The following is a 12,919-nucleotide window of genomic DNA, read 5'->3' as shown; positions in this document are numbered from 1 at the left end:
TGTGAGCTCGCGCGATGAATTAGTGTACACACAAACAGCTGCGGCTTCTCCCTGCTTAGTCGGCACATTTGTCTCCTCTTTACCCTATGATTCGTCGCTCTAATTCTGTGCATCGTGGTGGAAACCACGGTGCATAGCGCATTCAGTTTTCGTCGGACAGATAAGCGACCGTATACTGTTGTTCAATATTGGAGTGAACGCTTGACCAATATTCAATTCAATATAAGTGCAACATTTCTTGACAAAGACAAAACGATGCCTTGACGAGCACAGGTGTTTTATTGCGATAGCAATTATATGGACACTTCAACCGGATTTCTGCCGTCGGCGTCGCCATCGCCGTCGCCGTGAGGTTCCGTATAGATAAAATCTTCACCGCGCGCCGTATGCCCGAGCGCAAGCGTGCTGGGACGCGCGCTATCACGGAGAGCGAACGCACTCAATCCCCCACGCGCAAGCAACGAAGCGGGAAGCCAGCGCCGGAGGGAGTGGAAGGGGGGGGGGGGGGGGGGGGGCACTTCTACTGTGCCAACAACCGCGCTCGTCGCTCGACCGCACGGTCTCTTATCTCTCCCACGCGCAAGCAAGGAAGCGGGAAGCCAGCGCCGGAGGAAGCGGGGGGGGGGGGGGGGGGGGGCGCACTTTTCTTCTGCCAACAACCGCGCTCGTCGCTCGCCGCACCGTCTCTTATCTCCACACGGCTCTGTTGAAGCGATAGACCGCACGTACCTTCGCCCGCAGCGGCGTATGCTTGCTGCCAGCGTTTTGACAGTCGTTGTCTGCAGTCATTCAGTGTGATCTCTTCATGTTTGTTTGTGCGCGCTCACACCACGCTTGTTCATTCAGTTAGTAATAGTCGGGTCACATTTTCCATCGCACGCTACACATGTAATGCTGCCCGGATCGGCAGTGTAGCGCTACAGGTGTGTCCCTTCGCACGCGCGCTGCCCACGGGAAGCGCTTCTCATCAACACCACCGTTTCACACGCGCCTTCTCGTGGTCATCGAGTCTCTCTTCATGTCGGTCTACTTGCGCCGCAGCACACCTGCTTACTTAATCAGCTCATGTTTACTACAATTCATATTGCTACCAAAGCCGCTCACCTTACTTCGTATGACATTGCTGTGTTCCTATCGCATTCATTGCTTCGCCCTTAGGGTGAAACTGTGACATTTTTTTGTCGAAACGTTGGCTTCAGGTTGAAAATTCTTTTGTTCGACCACGGTTAATTACTGCCACCATATTGGGAGAAAGTATCTCACATCACATGGTGGGGAAATGTGTGTCGATAAAAAATAACTCTGAAGGCGATCTGGTGAAATATCAGGTGTAACCAGGATTGAGATGCTACTTAAGTTTTACATTTATCATTGGATCACACTGCACGTGTGTGTCTAAGCCGCATGTCCATCCGCACCCGAGTGTCACCTGGTGATCATGAAACACATCACTTTTTGATTCATTTATTTAGATATTTATTGGTTGATTGATTATTTCATCTACTTATTCGTTTACCTTTATGAAATAGAGCTTATCATCTCGAACGCAGCTTTCCCGGCTTCGCGCGCACGTGCACACCGCAAGCTTACTACGCACCATATTCGTATTACAAACTACAACTTACACAAACAAATGTGCAGGTATAAGCAGTGCATATCGTCAACATAATCTTACAATTTGCTTTAAACTGCCAGTTCAGGCTTCCGACATGGTTCAGGGCAGGGTTACAGCAAGAAGCACAATTACATCTAGTCGCTGCTCAGAGCACTGCCGCTGAAATACGGCGGTTCTACACGCAATACTGCCTGTGATTTTCAGCAAACGCCTACTAACACTGTCTGCTACTCTAACTGCTTCATCATGATCAATCTCATCATCCTCACCGTCATCTTCAACTGTAACGCTGACGAAAGACGCTAAAAAGGGATGGCAACTGCTGCCTCCGCAAGGGCCCTAACACGCTCCTATCGGACAGAGGATTGGACAGAGCAACCACTGGACACTGGTTCCTGTGTTGCATTTCATCTGGCAATGCGGTGTGCTGCACCTGCACCCTCACATGTACGATGCGCGGACGAACCTCACTTTGAGCGTGACATGGTGCCTTGAGCGCCCTCCGATTACTTTACAGCGGCGACGGCTCTGCCGTCGTCTGCACAGCCCGTTCTCAAAAGAACAAAACAAAGAAACAAAAACGTCCATTGTCCACCGCTGCAGAGTGACTGTGTTTAACGCTACGGCCACTCGTCGGGCTATCCCATGCCACATCGGTAGCTTCCGCAATGCTGCCCTTATTTCGATATACATAATGTCGGGTCCCACCCACTCCGATTCGCCGAGATAAGAGGCCGGTTCAAGCGACAAAACTGTTTGTCGAAGCGCAGAAAAATTAAGTGAGGACGAAGAAGAAGAAAAAGACGAAGGACCACTGTCTCCGTGCTCTAGCTTCGGATTTCGCAGAGAGGCCATTCGTCCCAATAAAGCTTGGCTTTGCTCGCAGATTTGTTTCAGTCTTCTTCTTTTTGGGTTTGTTTCAGTCTGATCTTCTCTTGCTCCCAGGGACCTTAGCTTTAAAGTTCATCTGGCACATGATAAACTGCGCGTGTTTAACGCTCGAGGCATCGCAATACGCAGAAGTTGCCGCGAACACGAGTAATCATGGCTATGTCTCCGTACACTTCGCCACCACTTAATCTCCATTCAGCCTAATGCTTTTTGTGTAGCAGAAAAAGCGTCCCAGTTATGTTGTTTATTGCGAGTATCATTCTTTTGGAGCTCCGCTCACTTCGCAATATAGCACGGACCACCTGTGGGAGCGCAACATGCATCTATGTGATTTACACCCTCTGAAAAAAAAATTGAGAACGCGGGCCTTTCTTCTGGCTGACAATAAAAAAAATACAAGTTCGGCAGCATGTTACACTCCTGCATGCTACACTTGAAGGCGAAATTCCGCTGCGCACTTGGTAAAGAGCCGTCTCGCATCGTCGCATTGCTGCTTTCGCAGTTCGGCTTCTTGGACTCGTTATCGACGCTTAGCTGTGGCTTTGCGCACTCGTATAGCGAGGTCAGACTCGAGGCAACGACGTTTCTCGTCGGCTTTAAGTTGCATCCTCTCAGCAGGAGATTGAAACATATATATGCTGTTCTGTGTGTTGTATGGGTGGTTTCAGTGAAAGTATGCACTCTTCGCTTGAGTTTGCTGAGCGCTTGTGGCCTCAGCCTTACGAGTGTATGAGCCATTGCATTTTTGCTTGCTTAGGGGGTTATGAGCCATTGCTGATGATAACAAATGTCGTACGACTGGACCAGACAACGCGTTTTTTTTTTTTTTACAGCGAAGCAGTTAAGGTCTTGCTCTTCGATGGTCGCGTCCGAATGTAGACAAAAACGCTCAATGGCCGTATGCTGCATGTGCTAGTGAAAGCCGGCGAGGGACGCGCGCTTTCACGGGGAGCAAACGCATGGCGGAAAGCAAACGTGACTTCTTCCGTCGCGCGAAAGGCCTTGGGGGGATGGAAGGGAGGGAGGGGAGGCGACGTTTAGCTGGTGCAGCAAATGCGTATCTTGCAATCTACCACGCGAAAGGAGGTCAGCGGGAAGGCCGCGCGGGAGGGAGGGGTTGCGGCTTCTGCTCTGCGAGCAACTTTGTACTTTGCGCTGCGCCTGGCGGTCGCGCGCGCCGTGTCTTGAAAGCGATCCGCAACACGGCTACTACCTTTGTATGCGCTGTGCTTTCGCCGCTCAGTTTCCGTTGAAGCGATAGACCACATGAAACTTCGCCCGCGGCTGCTGGCGCGCTTGCTCACGCCAGCGTTTTGATAGCGGTTGTGTGCGGTCACACAAACAACGCGCAGAATTGTTGTCGATGGCGGCGGCGTTCTGCCCGCGTTCACACCGAACGCGCGCGGCGTTGGTGACGTGTTTATGAAGAACGTACCAACCTTTGCCGTACACCCTATAGTGGTGTACCGTAGCGACCATAAGGCCATGGTCCCTGTGGTCACTAAATAAATGAAAACCACCGGATCACACATATTTCTCATTCTTTAATAGTTCAAATAACCAATTACACCATCACATCTTTATAGTCATAATCGGAAATACATAATTCCCACCATTGTACAGCTTCGCTGGTCTTCCATCTCCACCCTAGTGGAAGGTATGACAGTTTTTTTACAGCGTAATTACAGCGCGAGCTGTTATGGGCTCATTCCAATAGCCGTTTCGGTTCGCGATGGTGTCCGCCGCCGCCGCTGCCGCCGCCGCCTCCGCCGACGGCGTCCGGCGATCGTAACCGCTATCGCTGGAAATGAGAAAAAAGTACCCGGTTCCCTCCGGGATCGAGCCCACGCCCACAGCGTAGGAGCCAGATACTCTACCACTGAGCCACGCAAGCGCTTGCCATCGGACACCGGAAAAATGCGCTTTAAATGCAGGCGCAGACGATCCGAGCCTCCGCCAGTATGGTGGCGCCATCTAGTTACGGCGCCTGCAAACGCAGCGTGCGCATGCGCAGACGCGAGATGCCATTCAGACGAGGCGCGCAATAAAAAAAAAAGAAAACGCGATCCCCAGTATTCACCAGTATGGTGGCGCCATCTAGTAATGGTGCCTGCAAACGTCACAGGCCTGCGCGGCCAGGCATCATCGGCAAGGTCGATCCACATAGGTCGCGAAGCTTCGGGCGAAAAGCGGTTCAGAACCAATTGTCACCGACATCAACAAGGGTGGTTATGGGAGCAGCGATTGAAGCGCGACTATGTTTGGAGGGAATAAACACTGGGAAAGAAAAAAGCGTTTTTATATTAAAGCGAGACGCAGGTATATTCAATCAACGAAAATAAAATTCCTAATTCATTTTGTATACGCATGGGGAGAAAAGATACAACTGTATTTTACTAGATCCTTATCAATAAACACCTTCAGGGCCCACCGTGAGAGCGCCCATCGATAGCGGCGGGCGTTGACGCCGCTATCACTTGCAATGCCATGCAACTCTTGGAGTGCGTGGAAAGGCGCGCTCGTAAAGTTCACCTGTTACAATACGCCCCCCTCACATGTGTTGTGTTGCATGTCGACGTTTGTCTGGAATTAGGTGACGCGGGTAGTTTTATTGTTTCTTAACCTGTGCAGTCAAAAGTAGCGAGTTGCGACCGTCAGATACTTGTTTACTTTAGTTGTTTTCGTGCAACAGCGCTGGCCGACAGGCTTGGCGTCCGACGAAAGGACGAGCACTCTACGCAATCTACGCCCAAAGCGTTCGTCGGCCTCCAAAGAAAGTATGTTCTGTGCAGCGATGCGATTTCGACACCCGTACGGCTGATCTTTTCCGGCATCGCTTTTTGCGATGAAAACTCGGAACGCCCATGAAGTCGAATGGCGGGGCATTTGAATATACAGCTCTAATGGCAGGCCTCCGAAATCAAATTTCGCGCCTATGAGAACAAAATGACGTCACTTCTTTTTTTAACGGATATGACGTCAGAATTATTTTTTCTTCAGCCGGAAGTGTTCCCTCCTCACACAGATGGCGCTAAGCCCCATGAACCGCCGGTAAGCAACCATGTTTTGAACGTATGGGCTTCTATGGAAGCTTCGCTACCAGATGTATTTACCTTGTCATCGGGCTCAGCAGACTGCTGGGCAGAGAGCATTACAAGCCGCAGCTCGTCCGTCGACGCCGGGCTGGCAGTTCAGATCGTTCTCGTCAAAACGAGGCGAAGAAACTGTCGCGAAGGCCCTGGTGTGCGTGGTGCCGAAATAGGAGCTACTCTTGAGCCGCTCCACAAGCTTATGCTGTGACTGTGCTGCGTGTGCCGCTCAGGCCTGTGACTTTTTTTTAATGCAATCGCGGGTATGAGTCACTTAAGGCTCATACGGCTCATCAATAAAGCCTTAATAACGCTTTACGCGAGAAATGGATGCCTATGTAATCGTGCCGCATTTCATTCGGAGTGAGAGGTGCTGCTCCTTAATTCTATAGTGTTCGTGGCGCTGCAGAATGTTCTTGCTGGGCCAGAAGTATTTTTCGGGGAACGGGAGGGGGGGCGGGGAAGGCCTTGGCTGCGGACGAGGTGGGTAAATTTTTGTTCGGGGGACGGGGAGGGGAGTGCACGTGCCCGGTGTGCCGCCCTGTGGCTACGGCACTGGCCAGTGGCACAACACTGGCTGCGGTTTGGAGGCCGTGAGACGTGGTGGTCTTGAGCCAGTGGGACCAGTGGGCCAGTGGGACCACAGAGAAACAAAAAGTTTCTTTGTGGCGTCGGTAAGGTGTAGACGAGGTGGTTTGTGGATTCATTAATGCGATTAACATTCTCAACCTACTTCCCGCACTAAATATTGTAAATAAAGCTGTATTAATCAATGTGGTAGGGGGGCTAAATACGATACGTCGCTACATCGCTTGAATGCTTGTCGTATTAACGTAGTTAACGTTGACAGCTACATAGCCGTCGTGAGATTGGTTCTGTCGGAATTCTATTTATTTACCTTTTTACTGGAGATGGACGGTAGGTGCTTCTCGCATAAGTGCAATAGAGGAGTCACGATAAAAGGCTTATGCTCGTGGTAGAATTGCATTTAGCCAAATATGGGCTTCCGTCAAAATATTAGGACTGAAAACTGTACTGTAAAATAATATGCCTAGGTTGCCAGAAGCACTATGGAGTTAATACAATCTTATATGTTCCTGAAGAATAGCTCCATCTACAATTGGGATCATTTTTATTGCCGTTGCCTTTACTGCACTACTTATTCCTGTCGGCACTTAGAGCACTTTGTTGTAGTACCGAAGTATCATGGCCCAAATTGTGGCAAACACTATACTGTATACAGCGCGCTTTGTTCGAAAACGTAGCCACGAAAGGTGTGAGGCACATGACCCATCATGCCAATGCCTCGTTGCAGTGAAGCGCTTATCTTGAAATGAAATTGGTATTTTATTACACGTTCATTCTTTTTAGGGGCGAAGCTCCTTAGGGTGTGGGTCGTTCCCTCCTCTGTAGTAGTAGTAGTAGTAGTAGTAGTAGTAGTAGTAGTAGTAGTAGTAGTAGTATGTAGCCACCTGTAGTTTTATGAAGTGTTCACTAGATGGCGTTCCGGTTCCACTTTGCGCGCGTTCGGTGCGAACGTGGGCAAAACGCCGACGGCGTCGACAACAGTTCTGCGCGTTGCTGGTGCTGCTGCATGTCCAAGTTTATACAGCTGATAAAACTACCTTGAGTCGACCCCATGGCTGCTTCGCATACTACTTAGGGTTCCCCTACGGGAAGATGGTGTAATTTTTTTTTTACAGCTGTGCTGTTTAAGTTTTTCGTTTCCCCGCGCAGCGCTCGTAAAAACTTAGAGTACGCTTAAGTTTTGCCCTTAAGAGTGGAACGGTATAGCATTAGTGGACGCCGTTGACGCCGACACCGTATCTTCCGCGACATGGGGCCCGATCAAAACGAATTAGCAGGCGAAGGCCCAATTTGACCTGTCCTAACCTGATGATGATGATGATGATTTATTGGCATCCCCTTTGAAACGGGGCGGCGACAAATAGTCACCCAGCCTGCTTGATTTAATCAGGTATACTATACATGTTCTTTATCTAGCATTTTTGTATACCTCTCATTATTTTTATTTTTCAAAAATTTACCTTGTACCGCTGCCTATGATTTTAAGAGATCAGGTCGTATCCATCTTTTCCCTGCTTTTTTTCCACCAGTACTCTAATCGTCTCTTGCTGATCTCTACGGCTGATCTGTTTATGTTTCCTTCCACTTTAAACCCAAGCGCTTCTGGGAGTTGCACTTTACCTACGGTTCTCGCTGGGTGGATCCCGTCGCATTCCATTAGGATGTGCTGAGTGGTCTCTGGATCTTTACTGCAGCATACACATGTCTCATCTAGTTCCGAATATTTGTTCCTATATGTTTTCGTCCTTAGGCAACCGGCTCGAGCCTCAAATAGCAAGGCACTGCCCTTTGTGTTATCGTACAGATTTTCTGTTCTAATTTCTTTCTTCTCATTCTTGTAAATCTTCATTGTCCTTTTTGTTTCCATTCTTTGCATCCAATTCACGGTCTCTATTTCTCTCACTTTCTTTCTGATGACTCCTGGTTGTCTATTTACAGTTTCGATTATCCTGTACTTGGTTGCCAACTTCCTTGACCTCTTCCTCCATTCTGTGTCCACGCTTTTCATGTAGAGATACTTGTGCACTTTAGCCGCCCATTTATTTTCATCCATGTTCCTGAGCCTTTCTTCAAAACTAATTTTGCTTTGTGCTTCTCTGACTTCAAAAGAGGCCCAACCCATGTCTCCATGCACTGCCTCATTTGTCGTATTACCGTGTGCTCCGAAAGCCAACCGGCCTACTGATCTTTGGTTAACTTCCAAACCCGCCAATATATCCGATTTTAAGCATATAATGGCATTTGCGAATGTTAGCGCTGGCACCATTACTCCTTTCCAGATTCCACGCACCACCTCATACTTATTGTGGCCCCACAGTGCTCTGTGTTTCATTAATGCTGCATTTCGCTTCCCCTTTATTTTCAGATTATCTTGGTGGTTGCTTGAGTAATTCTTTCCTTCGTTTATGTGTACGCCGAGGTACTTATATTGCTTCACTATGGGTATTACTTGCTGTTGAATTGACACCAAGAAGTTACTCGTGTGTTCATTAAAGATCATAATCCCTGATTTCTCTGTGCTAAACTTAAGGCCTAGATTTGTCGCTGCGTTCCCACAGATATTCGCAAGTATCTGTAAATCTTTTTATTGTCCGCTAGTTGCACAATGTCGTCTGCGTACATCAGTCCAGGGACCTTCTGTTGCACCATTTGTCCATTACGGATGTAGGATAAATCAAAACCTAATTCGCTGTTTTCCAGTCGTCTTTCTATGCCCTTGACGTAAAGCGTGAACAACAATGGTGACAGAGGGCATCCTTGCTTCAATCCTTGGTGAATTCCCACCATTTCATTTCCTTTTCAGCCTTCCCATGCCACTTGTACTTGGTTGTCTCGATATATCTCCCTCAGCAGCTCCACGAAATCGTCATCTATGCCTTCGTATTGAAGAATATCCCACAACAATTCCCTCTCTACGTTGTCATAAGCTCCTTTAATATCTAGAAATGCTATTCATAAAGGTCTTTTCTGAGGTACTGAAATCTCTATGCACTGAGTTATTACAAACATATTTTCTTCTAAGCGTCTGCCTGGCCTGAACCCATTCTGTAGTTCCCCCAATACCTCGTTTTTCTCCCCACCTGCCTAGGATGTGAGCGCCATCTGGATATCATTTTCGCAAGCAAAGTACCCGAACGCGTGGCTGTAGGTCTGGTAGAAATGCTGGAAAAGGGGTTTGTGTTTGAGTTTGCTCGTAGCAGGATTAGGTTTTCTCGTACATTCAAATTACAATCCGACACCGATTGGTAAACAATCCGACGGCGAATCCAATGCCAAATTTGCCATTTTTCTGACGGCTTTCACTGTGAGAAATTCAATTTTATTGCGATAGCAATTATATGGACACTCAAAAGCAGATTTCTGCCGTCGGCGTCGCCGTCGCCGTCGGCGTCGCCGTCGCCGTCGCCGTCGCCGTCGCCGTCGCCGTGAGGTTCCGTATGACGTCATTTGGAGATGAAATCGTCGCCGCGCGCCGAACGCTGTATGTGCGAGTGCAAGGGCGCGAGGGGCGCGTCTTTCACGGGGAGTGAACGCACGGCGGAGAACAAACGCGCGTTCTGCGCCGTGCTCGCTTAAGGGCTGCAGAATTAGGCGTCTCGTTTCTCCTTTACAATCACCATATATGTAGAGCAAACGCGCCTTCTTCAGACGCGCGAGAGGCCGTGGGGGAGGGGGAAGGAAGGGACGCGACGTTTAGCTGCGGCACCAAGTGCCTATTTATATGAGAGGCTCCAGCAACAGTCACCAACGCCGCACGCATTTAGAGCTAACGCGGGCAAAACGCCGATGGCGTCGACAACAGTTCTGCGTGTTGTTGCTACCAAAGCCGCTCACCTTACTTCGTATGAGATTGCTGTGTTGCTATCGCATTCATTGCTTCGCCCTTAGGGCGAAACTGTGACATTTTTTGTTCACCACAACCTTGCACTACGTGGAGGGCCTGCGATCCAGTTAATTTTGTGCTGCAATGTATAAAGCGACGTTTTCTTAAGAAGTTAACTGGAACGCCAATGCATTTCTTCCCAAAGTTCGGGAATTAATATCTCGAAACTGGTGTCATCGCGAGAATTCGTTCCAAGTGGATCCGCCTTGAGAACTCCACGGCTACATTTTGTAAATTGCAATATGGGCCATCAGGTAATTAGTTAAAAACCTAATTAGTGCATTTTTGATGATTAGTCGATTATGCATTCAATTTCTTGTGCAAGTAATGTCCGCCTCTTCGAGTACACCAGCTCATGAACTAGAATTATGCTATCTGCCACAGGCAACCTTTAAGAATTTTTGAAAGTGTTCGCTGAAACACCCTGTATACTATTCACATCGCAAGAGGCGGGGGGTTAGCGTTGCATGGCTGCTCACATCACTGACTCCTCGACCACAGCATAACCGTGCTGACACACCCACTCCCAAAACCTCCCCAGTGCCCCCAACCCAATGCCACTGTTTTGCCCCGCTGTGTGAAGGCGTCAGGTTGAACAAAACGGCTCGTACAGGCGGGTACGGACATTGTGCGGCGCCTACTACCGCTTTATAGCGCACGTCTGTCTTTATCTCTCTCTCTTCGGCTATCCATCATTTTTTTTTTATCATCTTACCTCTTCTCCCCAAACCGGAACAACATTTGTTTAACCTTCTTGACTGTCTATGCATCTTCTGTGCCACTTTCGAAGTCTGTGTGACAGCGCCCACAGAGACAGTTCGATATTGTTTTTCCTTTTCTTTTTCTCTCATCTTTCGCAGCCCTGTCCCCCTTCCCCGGTACAGGGTAGCCAATCAGAGATATGTTCAGGTCAACCTCCTTTTCTTCCCTTTGCTTTGATCTATCCCTCTCTCTGTCTCTTTGTATGCGTGGTGGAAGGCAATGGTCCGGAGCGCCTAAGTGCCTTGTACTTTCCCATCGGGCAGTTTGCCCGTACTTCATTCTTCCGAATTCCATTTCTTTCTCTTCTTACGCGTCCTGTAAATTCCTTATTTCAGGGCACTGCGGGTTCCAAGAGACAATGTGATTCGAAGGCTAATGTTGAGAAGACACTATCGACAAAAGGAAACCATCAGCGGAAGAGCGGCCTTTGACTGGCGTGCGACCGCACCGTCCTGGTATGCAGCGCCCCAGTTTCTTTGCAAATGAAGATGAACGTGGTCTTTGCCATCGTGATTTTCCGTACGGGTGTCAGCGAGAGAAAACCGATGTACTCCCAAAGTGAGCTGCGCAGCCTGCTTAACATTCATATTCCGATCACTGAATCGGCGTAGCTCCTGCATATAGTGCCCCGCATAGTACGCAGTGAGAAACCGCAGCGGCATCCGGTACGATCACGTTCTAGCGCGCCCTACCGAGCTTCATTCTTCGAGCGCTTACTTCATGTACGTCAAAAGTAAAAGCTCCGTTGGCTTCAATAGGGTAGGGAGGGACAGTTAACGATTACAAAGTATTCTTAAAGCACCACATTTTGTGGAAGCAATTCTTGAAAGCTCGAGAAGCGTTGATTGCATGGTATATGGCTAAGGCTCACTTACTCTGCACTGCGACCGCGTTTAGGTTGTCCACACATTTGGAGTTGTCTCGCCGTATCGGAGCCTTCCTATATGTTTGGCAAGACCAACGCTGTTCATCCGGCGAGCTTTTTCAGCCTTTGTTGTCACCTTACGGGCCTAGTTGATCCACTGCCAGCTAATTTCGTTTACCAGAAAAACTTTATCTGCTTTCATCTGCGTGTTTGTTGGCAGTTCAACGCTCAAAGCATCAACCCAAACGTGTTGCTACTACTTCATTCTTCGTTTCTTGTTATCTCAAGTTAGCAGAGACGCAATCATTGCTCGCTTATCGCGACTTTTTTGCAAATCTCGTGGGCTCAGAGTAATGTATTATATGTTACGCTATTCATCAGCAGCGTCCGCTACACCAAATAAAGGAAAGAAAGAGGTAGAAAAGAAGACGATGAGAGACGTACAGAGAAACGAGAAGGCACTGGGAAGATTTAGACGATGTTGTTCTCGTTCCGTTTGGTCTCTCAGGATGATCAGTACCGAAATCGCGCCAGGAGTGGAATTTTCGTTTGGACTTCGTGGCTGCGTATACTTTGGCGGCGTATCCCTTCTGGCGTAACGGCAGCGCCGAAGAAATCTCGCGATATTTTTTCTGTGGTCGTAGTGCACACAACGCGGCTAGGAGCGTAAATCCCGCTAACCGCGGTTCTTGGCGTATGTTACGCGTTTCTGCGGAACCGATCCGAATCGACTTTTCACGTTTGGCGCAGTTTCACAATGATGCTGAATACGTTGATGGTTTCGCTTTTATTCCATTTACTACTGTGACAGGAGTGATGAGCTGAAAACTAGACGTGCTACTCTGCACATATTCAAATTCCGCCATATTGACAAATTCTCTAATGACAGCATTTTGGGGCCATAAATCAGAGACGCCGTAGTAACTCCGTGGCCCAATTAGAGCTGACAAGATGGCAAATTCGACAGTATATATGGGGGAATTTCACAATGTTCAGAACAGCCCCTACGACTACGACGCCACCATTTTCAGACCACCCACCTCCTCATTCTCAGTCTCACTTTCGCCATTGGGTAATGTGAAAGAAAACTGCGCCCAACACCCGTTACTGCGATGCGAACCCACACCCCAGCTGCAATGCACAATTAATCTGGCCGCTCTAACCACTGCGTTATTGCGAGGCTTTGGCACTCGGTAATGTGTGCGGGGATTTGGACTTCGCACTGA

Source organism: Dermacentor silvarum, chromosome 3, assembly GCF_013339745.2.
Source record: "Dermacentor silvarum isolate Dsil-2018 chromosome 3, BIME_Dsil_1.4, whole genome shotgun sequence".
NCBI lineage: Eukaryota > Metazoa > Arthropoda > Arachnida > Ixodida > Ixodidae > Dermacentor > Dermacentor silvarum.
The sequence above is the reverse complement of the archived record's forward strand: the minus strand, read 5'-3'. Positions refer to the sequence as shown.